The 12,731-nt window shown below is 40.4% G+C and overlaps 1 long non-coding RNA gene across 1 annotated transcript; it reads left to right on the forward strand.

Moving 5' to 3' along the window:
- The first annotated feature begins 8,508 nt into the window (after positions 1-8,508).
- LOC113142054 (uncharacterized) lies at positions 8,509-9,013 on the forward strand. The gene is made up of 3 exons (XR_003296905.1): positions 8,509-8,537; positions 8,724-8,806; positions 8,930-9,013. It is a non-coding gene; the product is annotated as an uncharacterized LOC113142054 (long non-coding RNA).
- Positions 9,014-12,731: the final 3,718 nt, after the last annotated feature.

Below are 12,731 nucleotides of genomic sequence, written 5' to 3' on the forward strand. Positions count from 1 at the left end.
TGTGTTTGTGTGTGTTTAATGTGTGTGTGTGTTTGTGTGTTTAATGTGTGTGTGTTTGTGTGTGTTTAATGTGTGTGTGTGTTTGTGTGTTTAATGTGTGTGTGTTTGTGTGTGTGTCTGTATGTGTCTGTTTGTGTGTGTTTACTATATGTGTCTGTGTGCAAGTGCCTGAAGAAGTATTCAGACTATTTACTGCAGTAACAGTAGAAATACCACATAAAAAAATCCTTTGTTCCAAGTTAAAATCCTGCATTCAAAATGTTACTGCAGTAAAAGTCCAAAAGTACCATCATTCAAATGTACTTGAAGTATCCAAATTAAAAGTAGTCATTGTGCAGAATCTAATTTGAAGTACTTTATATACTGCTGGGTATCTGACATTAACTACCTTATATACTTCTATTTTGAAGTACTTTATATACCACCGGGTAGCTGACGTTAACTACCTCATATACTTCTATTTTGAAGTACTTTATATACCGCTGGGTATCTGACGTTAACTACCTTATATACTTCTAATTTGAAGTACTTTATATACTGCTGGGTATCTGACATTAACTACCTTATATACTTCTATTTTGAAGTACTTTATATACCGCCGGGTAGCTGACGTTAACTACCTCATATATTTCTATTTTGAAGTACTTTATATACCGCTGGGTATCTGACGTTAACTACCTTATATACTTCTAATTTGAAGTACTTTATATACCGCTGGGTAGCTGACGTTAAATACCTCATATACTTCTAATTTGAAGTACTTTATATACCGCTGGGTAGCTGACGTTAACTACCTCATATACTTCTAATTTGAAGTACTTTATATACCGCTGGGTAGCTGACGTTAACTACCTCATATACTTCTATTTTGAAGTACTTTATATACCGCTGGGTATCTGACGTTAACTACCTCATATACTTCTAATTTGAAGTACTTTATATACCGCTGGGTAGCTGACGTTAACTACCTCATATACTTCTATTTTGAAGTACTTTATATACCGCTGGGTATCTGACGTTAACTACCTCATATACTTCTAATTTGAAGTACTTTATATACCGCTGGGTAGCTGACGTTAAATACCTCATATACTTCTAATTTGAAGTACTTTATATACCGCTGGGTAGCTGACGTTAACTACCTTATATACTTCTAATTTGAAGTACTTTATATACCGCTGGGTAGCTGACGTTAACTACCTCATATACTTCTATTTTGAAGTACTTTATATACCGCTGGGTATCTGACGTTAACTACCTCATATACTTCTAATTTGAAGTACTTTATATACCGCTGGGTAGCTGACGTTAAATACCTCATATACTTCTAATTTGAAGTACTTTATATACCGCTGGGTAGCTGGTGTTAACTACCTTATATACTTCTAATTTGAAGTACTTTATATACCGCTGGGTAGCTGACGTTAACTACCTTATATACTTCTAATTTGAAGTACTTTATATACCGCTGGGTAGCTGACGTTAACTACCTCATATACTTCTATTTTGAAGTACTTTATATACCGCTGGGTATCTGACGTTAACTACCTCATATACTTCTAATTTGAAGTACTTTATATACCGCTGGGTAGCTGACGTTAAATACCTCATATACTTCTAATTTGAAGTACTTTATATACCGCTGGGTAGCTGACGTTAACTACCTTATATACTTCTAATTTGAAGTACTTTATATACCGCTGGGTAGCTGACGTTAACTACCTCATATACTTCTATTTTGAAGTACTTTATATACCGCTGGGTATCTGACGTTAACTACCTCATATACTTCTAATTTGAAGTACTTTATATACCGCTGGGTAGCTGACGTTAAATACCTCATATACTTCTAATTTGAAGTACTTTATATACCGCTGGGTAGCTGGTGTTAACTACCTTATATACTTCTAATTTGAAGTACTTTATATACCTCTGGGTAGCTGACGTTAACTACCTTATGTACTTCTAATTTGAAGTACTTTATATACCGCTGGGTAGCTGACGTTAACTACCTTATATACTTCTAATTTGAAGTACTTTATATACCGCTGGGTAGCTGATGTTAACTACCTTATATACTTCTTATTTGAAGTACTTTATATACCGCTGGGTAGCTGACGTTAACTACCTTATATACTTCTAATTTGAAGTACTTTATATACCGCTGGGTAGCTGACGTTAACTACCTTATATACTTCTTATTTGAAGTACTTTATATACCGCTGGGTAGCTGACGTTAACTACCTCATATACTTCTAATTTGAAGTACTTTATATACCGCTGGGTAGCTGACGTTAACTACCTCATATACTTCTAATTTGAAGTACTTTATATACCGCTGGGTGGCTGACGTTAACTACCTTATATACTTCTAATTTGAAGTACTTTATATACCGCTGGGTAGCTGACGTTAACTACCTTATATACTTCTAATTTGAAGTACTTTATATACTGCTGGGTAGCTGATGTTAACTACCTTATATACTTCTAATTTGAAGTACTTTATATACTGCTGGGTAGCTGACGTTAACTACCTTATATACTTCTAATTTGAAGTACTTTATATACTGCTGGGTAGCTGACGTTAACTACCTTATATACTTCTAATTTGAAGTACTTTATATACCGCTGGGTAGCTGATGTTAACTACCTTATATACTTCTAATTTGAAGTACTTTCCATACTGCTGGGTAGCTGACATTAACTACCTTATATACTTCTAATTTCAAGTACTTTATATACCGCTGGGTAGCTGACATTAACTACCTTATATACTTCTAATTTGAAGTACTTTATATACCGCTGGGTAGCTGACATTAACTACCTTATATACTTCTAATTTGAAGTACTTTATATACCGCTGGGTAGCTGACGTTAACTACCTTACATACTTCTAATTTCAAGTACTTTATATACCGCTGGGTAGCTGACATTAACTACCTTATATACTTCTAATTTGAAGTACTTTCCATACTGCTGGGTAGCTGACATTAACTACCTCATATACTTCTATTTTGAAGTACTTTATATACCGCTGGGTATCTGACGTTAACTACCTCATATACTTCTAATTTGAAGTACTTTATATACCGCTGGGTAGCTGACGTTAAATACCTCATATACTTCTAATTTGAAGTACTTTATATACCGCTGGGTAGCTGACGTTAACTACCTTATATACTTCTAATTTGAAGTACTTTATATACCGCTGGGTAGCTGACGTTAACTACCTCATATACTTCTATTTTGAAGTACTTTATATACCGCTGGGTATCTGACGTTAACTACCTCATATACTTCTAATTTGAAGTACTTTATATACCGCTGGGTAGCTGACGTTAAATACCTCATATACTTCTAATTTGAAGTACTTTATATACCGCTGGGTAGCTGGTGTTAACTACCTTATATACTTCTAATTTGAAGTACTTTATATACCTCTGGGTAGCTGACGTTAACTACCTTATGTACTTCTAATTTGAAGTACTTTATATACCGCTGGGTAGCTGACGTTAACTACCTTATATACTTCTAATTTGAAGTACTTTATATACCGCTGGGTAGCTGATGTTAACTACCTTATATACTTCTTATTTGAAGTACTTTATATACCGCTGGGTAGCTGACGTTAACTACCTTATATACTTCTAATTTGAAGTACTTTATATACCGCTGGGTAGCTGACGTTAACTACCTTATATACTTCTTATTTGAAGTACTTTATATACCGCTGGGTAGCTGACGTTAACTACCTCATATACTTCTAATTTGAAGTACTTTATATACCGCTGGGTAGCTGACGTTAACTACCTCATATACTTCTAATTTGAAGTACTTTATATACCGCTGGGTGGCTGACGTTAACTACCTTATATACTTCTAATTTGAAGTACTTTATATACCGCTGGGTAGCTGACGTTAACTACCTTATATACTTCTAATTTGAAGTACTTTATATACTGCTGGGTAGCTGATGTTAACTACCTTATATACTTCTAATTTGAAGTACTTTATATACTGCTGGGTAGCTGACGTTAACTACCTTATATACTTCTAATTTGAAGTACTTTATATACTGCTGGGTAGCTGACGTTAACTACCTTATATACTTCTAATTTGAAGTACTTTATATACCGCTGGGTAGCTGATGTTAACTACCTTATATACTTCTAATTTGAAGTACTTTCCATACTGCTGGGTAGCTGACATTAACTACCTTATATACTTCTAATTTGAAGTACTTTATATACTGCTGGGTAGCTGATGTTAACTACCTTATATACTTCTAATTTGAAGTACTTTATATACTGCTGGGTAGCTGACATTAACTACCTTATATACTTCTAATTTGAAGTACTTTCCATACTGCTGGGTAGCTGACATTAACTACCTTATATACTTCTAATTTGAAGTACTTTATATACTGCTGGGTAGCTGACGTTAACTACCTTATATACTTCTAATTTGAAGTACTTTATATACTGCTGGGTAGCTGACGTTAACTACCTTATATACTTCTAATTTGAAGTACTTTCCATACTGCTGGGTAGCTGACGTTAACTACCTTATATACTTCTAATTTGAAGTACTTTATATACTGCTGGGTAGCTGACGTTAACTACCTTATATACTTCTAATTTGAAGTACTTTCCATACTGCTGGGTAGCTGACATTAACTACCTTATATACTTCTAATTTCAAGTACTTTATATACCGCTGGGTAGCTGACATTAACTACCTTATATACTTCTAATTTGAAGTACTTTATATACCGCTGGGTAGCTGACATTAACTACCTTATATACTTCTAATTTGAAGTACTTTATATACCGCTGGGTAGCTGACGTTAACTACCTTATATACTTCTAATTTGAAGTACTTTCCATACTGCTGGGTAGCTGACATTAACTACCTTATATACTTCTAATTTCAAGTACTTTATATACCGCTGGGTAGCTGACATTAACTACCTTATATACTTCTAATTTGAAGTACTTTATATACCGCTGGGTAGCTGACATTAACTACCTTATATACTTCTAATTTGAAGTACTTTATATACCGCTGGGTAGCTGACGTTAACTACCTTACATACTTCTAATTTCAAGTACTTTATATACCGCTGGGTAGCTGACATTAACTACCTTATATACTTCTAATTTGAAGTACTTTCCATACTGCTGGGTAGCTGACATTAACTACCTTATATACTTCTAATTTGAAGTACTTTATATACTGCTGGGTATCTTGGGAGTTTCCCCCCAGGGATCAATAAAGTTTGATGATCAGTCTGTATTTTGTTGGATCCATCTGATCCTGAAAAGGAACTAAAGTTATCAGATAAATGTAGAGCAGGAAAAAGTCCAAGGTTTGGATCTGACATGTAGTGAAGTCCAAGGATGAAGTAGTACTACATGGAAATACTCAGGTAAAGCACTAATACCTCAGAGTTGTACTTGAGTTACTTTTTACCACTGGTGTGTGTTTGTCCTTTGACATATATGTGGTGTGTGTGTGTGTGTGTGTGTGTGTCACAGTCATTCTTGTTAATTCTTCCAGTTTTTCCATCCTGACCTTCTGACCTCCAACATTCCACAGCTCCCTGGAAACCTGGAGCCCTGGAACCAAGCTAAGACGCACTGGGCCTCCTTCAGGACTTCGTAACCCTTGACGTCTCCTGGAACCTCCTCATACACATCTGGCAGCTCCTGCATGACGCCTGTTTCCTCTTCACAACCTCTCAGACTCCTAGAACCACAGCAGAACCTTTGACATCGTACTGGAGAACATCTGAAACACCACAGAACCTATTTAACAACCTATAGGTGCTGCTGTTCACTTAAGAATCTTTCTGAATGAACTGGAACTTTTAGACCATGTCTGACACTTGTCAGGAACCTCTGAAGTCCTTTAAGGGCTCTGACAAGCTTCTTTGGATCCTGTGAAACCTCTGAAGTCAACACCTAGACCTGAATCAGTTCAGCTTCCTGATGCATAAAGAACCTTTTCCACTTGAATCCTGACTGACTCAAATATTCTCAGGAAGAAACAGAGTACACCTACTGCAGTACTGTACCACTGTACTACTGTAAAACTGCACTACCGCAGTACTGTACCACTGTACTACTACTGCATGTAGTACCAGTAATTGTATGAAGAGCAGCTCAGAGAAGGAAGTGAAAATTCCAAGTGTGTGTTTTTTGGTAATTGGTAAAATAATATTGTGGTAGACTAACAGGGCTACACACACACACACACACTCACACACACACACACACACACACTCACGCGCACACACACACACTCACACACACACACACACACACACACATGTTTTCTCTGGTGTAATCTGATCTGAGGGCCTTGGCGTCCATGTTGGAGCAGCACAAACAGTTTCCAGCAGCTCTAAAGACGTGGACTTATTCTGACCCGACCCATTAGAGCTCCACAGGGATGCGTTTCAAGCCTTTTCCAGAATACTCCTGGACCCTCCTCTTCTTCTGCAGGGCCTCTAAGACATCCTTAACAAACCCTGGAAATTTCCAAGGACTATAAATCCCGGAGCCTGGAGACTGAAATGTTCTCAAGGACTACTGCCTTCTTCTCAAAGACCCACAGTATCTCGTCTTGGACCCCTAAACCACCACAGAGATCTTGTTCCTCTCCAGGGGCACGGGGACTCTGTGGTGGTTTAGTGACCCACAATGCCTGATCAGTAGCTCCTGGATTCTCCTCCACCACAAACAGACTGTGTGAAAGAAGAGACCAGAAAGCTGTCGCCATGGTAACAATCGTACCTGTCCATCAGCAGGTGATCCGTCAGCTGACAGACTGACCTGAGGGTGACCTCACACACACACACACACCTTTGTCTTTCTGTCTTTGTGAGGACGTCAAATGATCTCCAATGATGCATTCACTGTCTGTTTGTTCATGTCTTCAACCTCCTCCTCTCTGTCCCTATAAGGTTTTACACCTGAGCGTGACTTTAAACCCACACCTCTGTCAGGTGGGCATCAGGTGATGCAGCAGTGCAGTGTGGGTAATAGTCTGTATTTCCTTCTCTCTTCTCTGTAGAAACAGAAACAATCGGTCCACAGGTCCACCGGACTTATTTTATTCTTTGTTTTCTGTCTGTGGACGATTGTCTGAGCTAGACTCACAGAAACAACGTGTCTGTGTGTGTGTGTGTGTTAGTGTGTTAATGTGTTGGTGTGTGTCTGTTTGTGTTGGTGCCTGTTAGTGTGTTGGATGTGTGTGTTAGTGTGTTGGTGTGTGTTAGTGTATTTTAGTGTGTGTAACATGTCTGTATATGTTAATTTGTTTGTGTTGGTGTGTTAGTGTGTGTTAGTGTGTGTATGTCTGTATGTGTTAGTGTGTTGGTGTGTCTGGTGTGTGTAGTGTGATAACACATCATGCACACTAAAGATAAATACTTTCACACCCTGTCAGTCTGAACTAGTGTGTGTACTAGTACAGACAGTAATACTGACTGTGTAGTACAGTGATGGTAATACCATGTCAGATTGAAGTACTGCAGTAGAGTAGCCTAAAGGAGAAAAGTACCCACAGTGGTTAATGTAGATTGTGGACTGAGCCTGTCCCCACAGCACATCTATAACCACAGGTCTGTGGTTCAGTCAGTGCTGATGTCAGTCACATAAAAGCTGAGAACAGGGAAGTGAACAGTCATTCAGACGACATGAAGTTGCCTCCAGTGTCTGTGCTGCTCGGTGAGTACAAGTCACTTTGTCTGGGTACAACTTTCTAAATTCACCTCTTTCCCTTAATAATCAGAAAATAAGACCTGAAAGTTAAATCTGTTAATGTCTGATGAAAAACATGGCTGAATATTCTGTATGTATCTGCGTATATAATATATAATAAATATAATATGTATATATAATATATTTGTGTGTATATAATATATAATGAATATAATATGTATATATAATATAATATTTGTGTGTATACAATATATAATGAATATAATATGTATATATAATATAATATTTGTGTGTATATAATATATAATGAATATAATATGTATATATAATATAATATTTGTGTGTATATAATATATAATGAATATAATATGTATATATAATATAATATTGTGTGTATATAATAATATAATATTTGTGTGTATATAATATATAATGAATATAATATGTATATATAATATAATATTTGTGTGTATATAATATATAATGAATATAATATGTATATATAATATAATATTTGTGTATATAATATATAATGAATATAATATGTATATATAATATAATATTTGTGCGTATATAATATTCTCATGTCCAGAAACATGAATTTCACTTTGTCAGCAACAATTCTGTTGGTGGATCCTGCATCTATTAAATATTATGTTCTTCACTGCACCTGCTGCAGGTGTGTCACCTTCACTGACCTCTGACCTTCACTGACCTCTGTCCTTCACTGACCTCTGACCTTCACTGACCTCTGACCTCCTGTTGCAGGTGTGTCTGTGCTGTTGCTGTCTGGACTGACTGTTTCTGCAGGTGAGAACAACCAGAAACACTGAAACAATAATACAGATACATTTACTGACTGTCTGTCTGACTGACTGACTGACTGACTGACTGTCTGTCTGACTGACTGACTGACTGACTGACTGACTGTCTGACTGACTGACTGACTGACTGTCTGTCAGTCCTCTCCTTCTCACCCCTCTCTTCTCCCATCAGGCCTTTCTGTCATTTGCTGGTCATAATTCCATACTTCATCTGCACCTTCCTGATGGTGTCTGTCCACAGCAGCATGAGCAAAGGTAGAAATCTCACACAGGCCCTGGACCAGTTTCAGTGGTCTGGGTACCTGTAGTCCTTTACTTACTGTATGTGTCAGATTTATAAAAACCTGCATGACTTAAAATTAATAATTAATTTTCTAGTGGAGCGACCAGAGGTCGTCTCCATGGAGATGATGAGGGATGTTGAAGGAGCGATTGGTGTCAATGAAGATTATGACGACATCGCTGAAGTTCACCATGTTAATGTTCAACAGGCCTGAGATCAGTAATCTCTGTAGAAGTGACTGATTCCAGTTGAACATGGAATTGTTCCTCAGTGTGATCAATAAAAAGTAAGACTGGAAAGACTTTGACGTTGTGCTGTTCCTGCAGAACAACGTCCATAAGCTGAGTGAAGTTGAGTGAAGCTGAGTGAAGCTGAGTGGAGCTGAGTGAAGCTGAGTGAAGCTGAGTGGAGCTGAGTGGAGCTGTGTGGAGCTGAGTGAAGCTGAGTGGAGCTGAGTGGAGCTGAGTGGAGCTGTGTGAAGCTGAGTGAAGCTGAGTGAAGCTGAGTGAAGCTGAGTGGAGCTGTGTGAAGCTGAGTGGAGCTGTGTGGAGCTGAGTGAAGCTGTGTGAAGCTGAGTGAAGCTGAGTGGAGCTGAGTGGAGCTGAGTGGAGCTGTGTGGAGCTGAGTGAAGCTGAGTGAAGCTGAGTGGAGCTGTGTGGAGCTGAGTGAAGCTGAGTGAAGCTGAGTGGAGCTGAGTGAAGCTGAGTGGAGCTGAGTGGAGCTGTGTGGAGCTGAGTGAAGCTGAGTGAAGCTGAGTGGAGCTGAGTGAAGCTGAGTGAAGCTGAGTGGAGCTGAGTGAAGCTGAGTGAAGCTGAGTGGAGCTGAGTGGAGCTGAGTGGAGCTGAGTGAAGCTGTGTGGAGCTGAGTGAAGCTGAGTGAAGCTGAGTGAAGCTGAGTGGAGCTGTGTGGAGCTGAGTGAAGCTGAGTGAAGCTGAGTGGAGCTGAGTGGAGCTGAGTGGAGCTGTGTGGAGCTGAGTGAAGCTGAGTGGAGCTGAGTGGAGCTGAGTGGAGCTGAGTGAAGCTGAGTGGAGCTGAGTGAAGCTGAGTGGAGCTGAGTGGAGCTGAGTGGAGCTGAGTGGAGCTGTGTGAAGCTGAGTGGAGCTGAGTGGAGCTGAGTGAAGCTGAGTGAAGCTGTGTGGAGCTGAGTGAAGCTGAGTGGAGCTGAGTGGAGCTGAGTGGAGCTGAGTGGAGCTGAGTGAAGCTGAGTGGAGCTGAGTGGAGCTGAGTGGAGCTGAGTGAAGCTGAGTGAAGCTGTGTGGAGCTGAGTGAAGCTGAGTGGAGCTGAGTGGAGCTGAGTGGAGCTGAGTGAAGCTGAGTGAAGCTGAGTGGAGCTGAGTGGAGCTGAGTGGAGCTGAGTGGAGCTGAGTGAAGCTGAGTGGAGCTGAGTGGAGCTGAGTGAAGCTGAGTGAAGCTGAGTGAAGCTGAGTGAAGCTGAGTGGAGCTGAGTGGAGCTGAGTGGAGCTGAGTGAAGCTGAGTGGAGCTGAGTGGAGCTGAGTGGAGCTGAGTGAAGCTGAGTGGAGCTGAGTGAAGCTGAGTGGAGCTGAGTGGAGCTGAGTGAAGCTGAGTGAAGCTGAGTGGAGTCAAGGTCCGATCATTTACACTCACTGATGACGAGCAGGTGGAATGGTCCTTTTTTCTACGCTAAGTGGACAGTGGGTCAAAGGTCACGGCTGACTGCTCGGTTTAGATAGGAAACAGGGTGTGTTTCATTAGCCTTGTGATTTTCTGTGTGTGTTACTGAGTCCAACACATCCAGAGACTGACAGCAGCTCTGAATGTGGGGTTGTGGGGGGGCAGATATAGAATAACTGAAGGCTGATCCTTCAGGAATCTGCTCTGTAATTTTGCTGTTATTGAACCTCCTCATGGTTTTTCCATCCATCGTCTAATTGATTCTCTCTGGAAAGTATTACTGACGAGCTTTCTGTCCGGAGCTGGAAAACCTCTGCCGGTCTCTCCTGGTGGTCTCGGGGGGGGGGGGCCCTGGAGGATTATGTGTTGACGATATGTCAGATGTTTGCGGCGCTGATGCCTTTCCACCTCTCTCTGTGTCATCTCCATGGCGACGGGCTGAAAGGTGAGACCCTGATACCCTCGTGTGACCTTTGACCCTCCCTGCAGAAGCGGCTGGAGGCTCTCCTTCCTCTTCCTGTGTGCTCCTCCCAGTCTCCACATTCCAGCCACTGTATGGACAGGAAGTGATGTCGTTTCATTGCCTCCTGACCTGCTCCTGTTCCAGGAGGTGGTTTCCTCCGTTTCCCATGATGCCTTCCAGAATGCAGATGTTCCATCAACCAGTTCACAAAGTGTTGACTGATTCTGATTCAGCAGCACAGACGATGGTGATCATGTGACGTAACAGTTGACCTGGAAACTTCACAGCAATGTGCGTTTTTGTGTTCAGATAAAATCAATTCACGTGTTTCTAATGAAGGAATCTGCAGAAAACACACACACACCTCACAGCTTTAAGGAGGAGGAGCTTAGCTTCAGGTGTGTGTCTTTACTGCAGTAACGTTTGGATGCTGGTCACTGCGTACAGCTGTATGAAGAACCACCAACATGGCGGCTGCAGCTCTTACATGTTTACATGTGGTCCAACATCTGGGCCGAGTTACAGGAAGACTGAGACGGAGAAGGAGGTAAAGTCGAAGGTCTGATGGTGCGAAGGACGACCTGTGTTTCCATTAAACAAACCAGATCGGCATCTTGATTGGAGGTTAACCCCGTCCCTCTCTGACACACCTGGAACCTTTCCAGATGTTTTCTCTGTTCGGTCCGAGGAGACTGAGAGGACACTGAAACATCCAGGAATTAGTCTGATCCACATAGTTTGGAGACGTGAGAATTAGTTTGTTGTGTTTTAAACCTTCGTGTTTTTGTTTCAGGGCTGAATGAGAACACATTGTGTGTGTGTGTGTGTGTGTGTGTCTGTGTGTGTGTGTGTGTGTGTCTGTGTGTGTGTGTTTGGACTAATTTTATTTTAAACTGTTGACCAAGACTGCAGCTAACACATACACAGAGATGCTGAGGGTGTGGTTGATTGTGTTTGATTAGTATATGTGTGTGTGTGTGTGTGTGTGTGTGTGTGTGTTGGAGGGTTAGTTCTGGTTGTTTTTCATGTAAACAACTGACCACACAGAAGTATAACATCCATAATTTAGCAGAATCTAAAGTGACCATGTTAATAAATGTTTGAATTAATCAAAAAATAAACAGCTTCATATCAAAATCCTCATCAAGACAAACTGTAAAGAAGATACTGGTCGACTTAAGGCCACAAACACTGCAAAGAAGTGGGCTTTTATTCTGACACAGTACTTCCTGTCTATCTCTCATAGACACACACACAGTCAGTTGGATGGTTTCAGGTTCGTGGTTCAGAGTTCAGATAATGACTCTGACAATTATTGTCCATTATACCACTTCCTGTTTGTGTGTGTGTTCTGACTAAAGGTAAACACGTCTCCATGTATTTATTCTTCAATCAGTGAGACGCTGCGTCCACATCTCAGTCCTGATGTTTCCACAGTGTGAACACACCAAACCAGATGTTCTCAGATCATATCTGGGCCTCTTGCACATGTGGTCCTAGAACTGATTCCTATCCTGTGAGTGTGGACTCTGTACAGGGTCTGTGTGAAACTGGTCTGTGTGTCTAATCTGGGGTCGGGTCTACTGACTGGTTTGACTGTTGAAGATTTCATGCTTCATCAGATCAAAGAGAAACAGCTGCAGCAGATGTTGTTGTGAAGAATCAGCTTGTGTCCAACAAGTTTCTGTTTCACCTTCATACAACCTGAGAGAGGAGGGAGGACACACGGAGGGAGGACACAAGGAAGAAGGACACAGGGAGGGAGGACACAGGAAGAAGGACATAGGGAGGGAGGACACAG

Source organism: Mastacembelus armatus, chromosome 18 (genome assembly GCF_900324485.2).
Source record: "Mastacembelus armatus chromosome 18, fMasArm1.2, whole genome shotgun sequence".
NCBI lineage: Eukaryota > Metazoa > Chordata > Actinopteri > Synbranchiformes > Mastacembelidae > Mastacembelus > Mastacembelus armatus.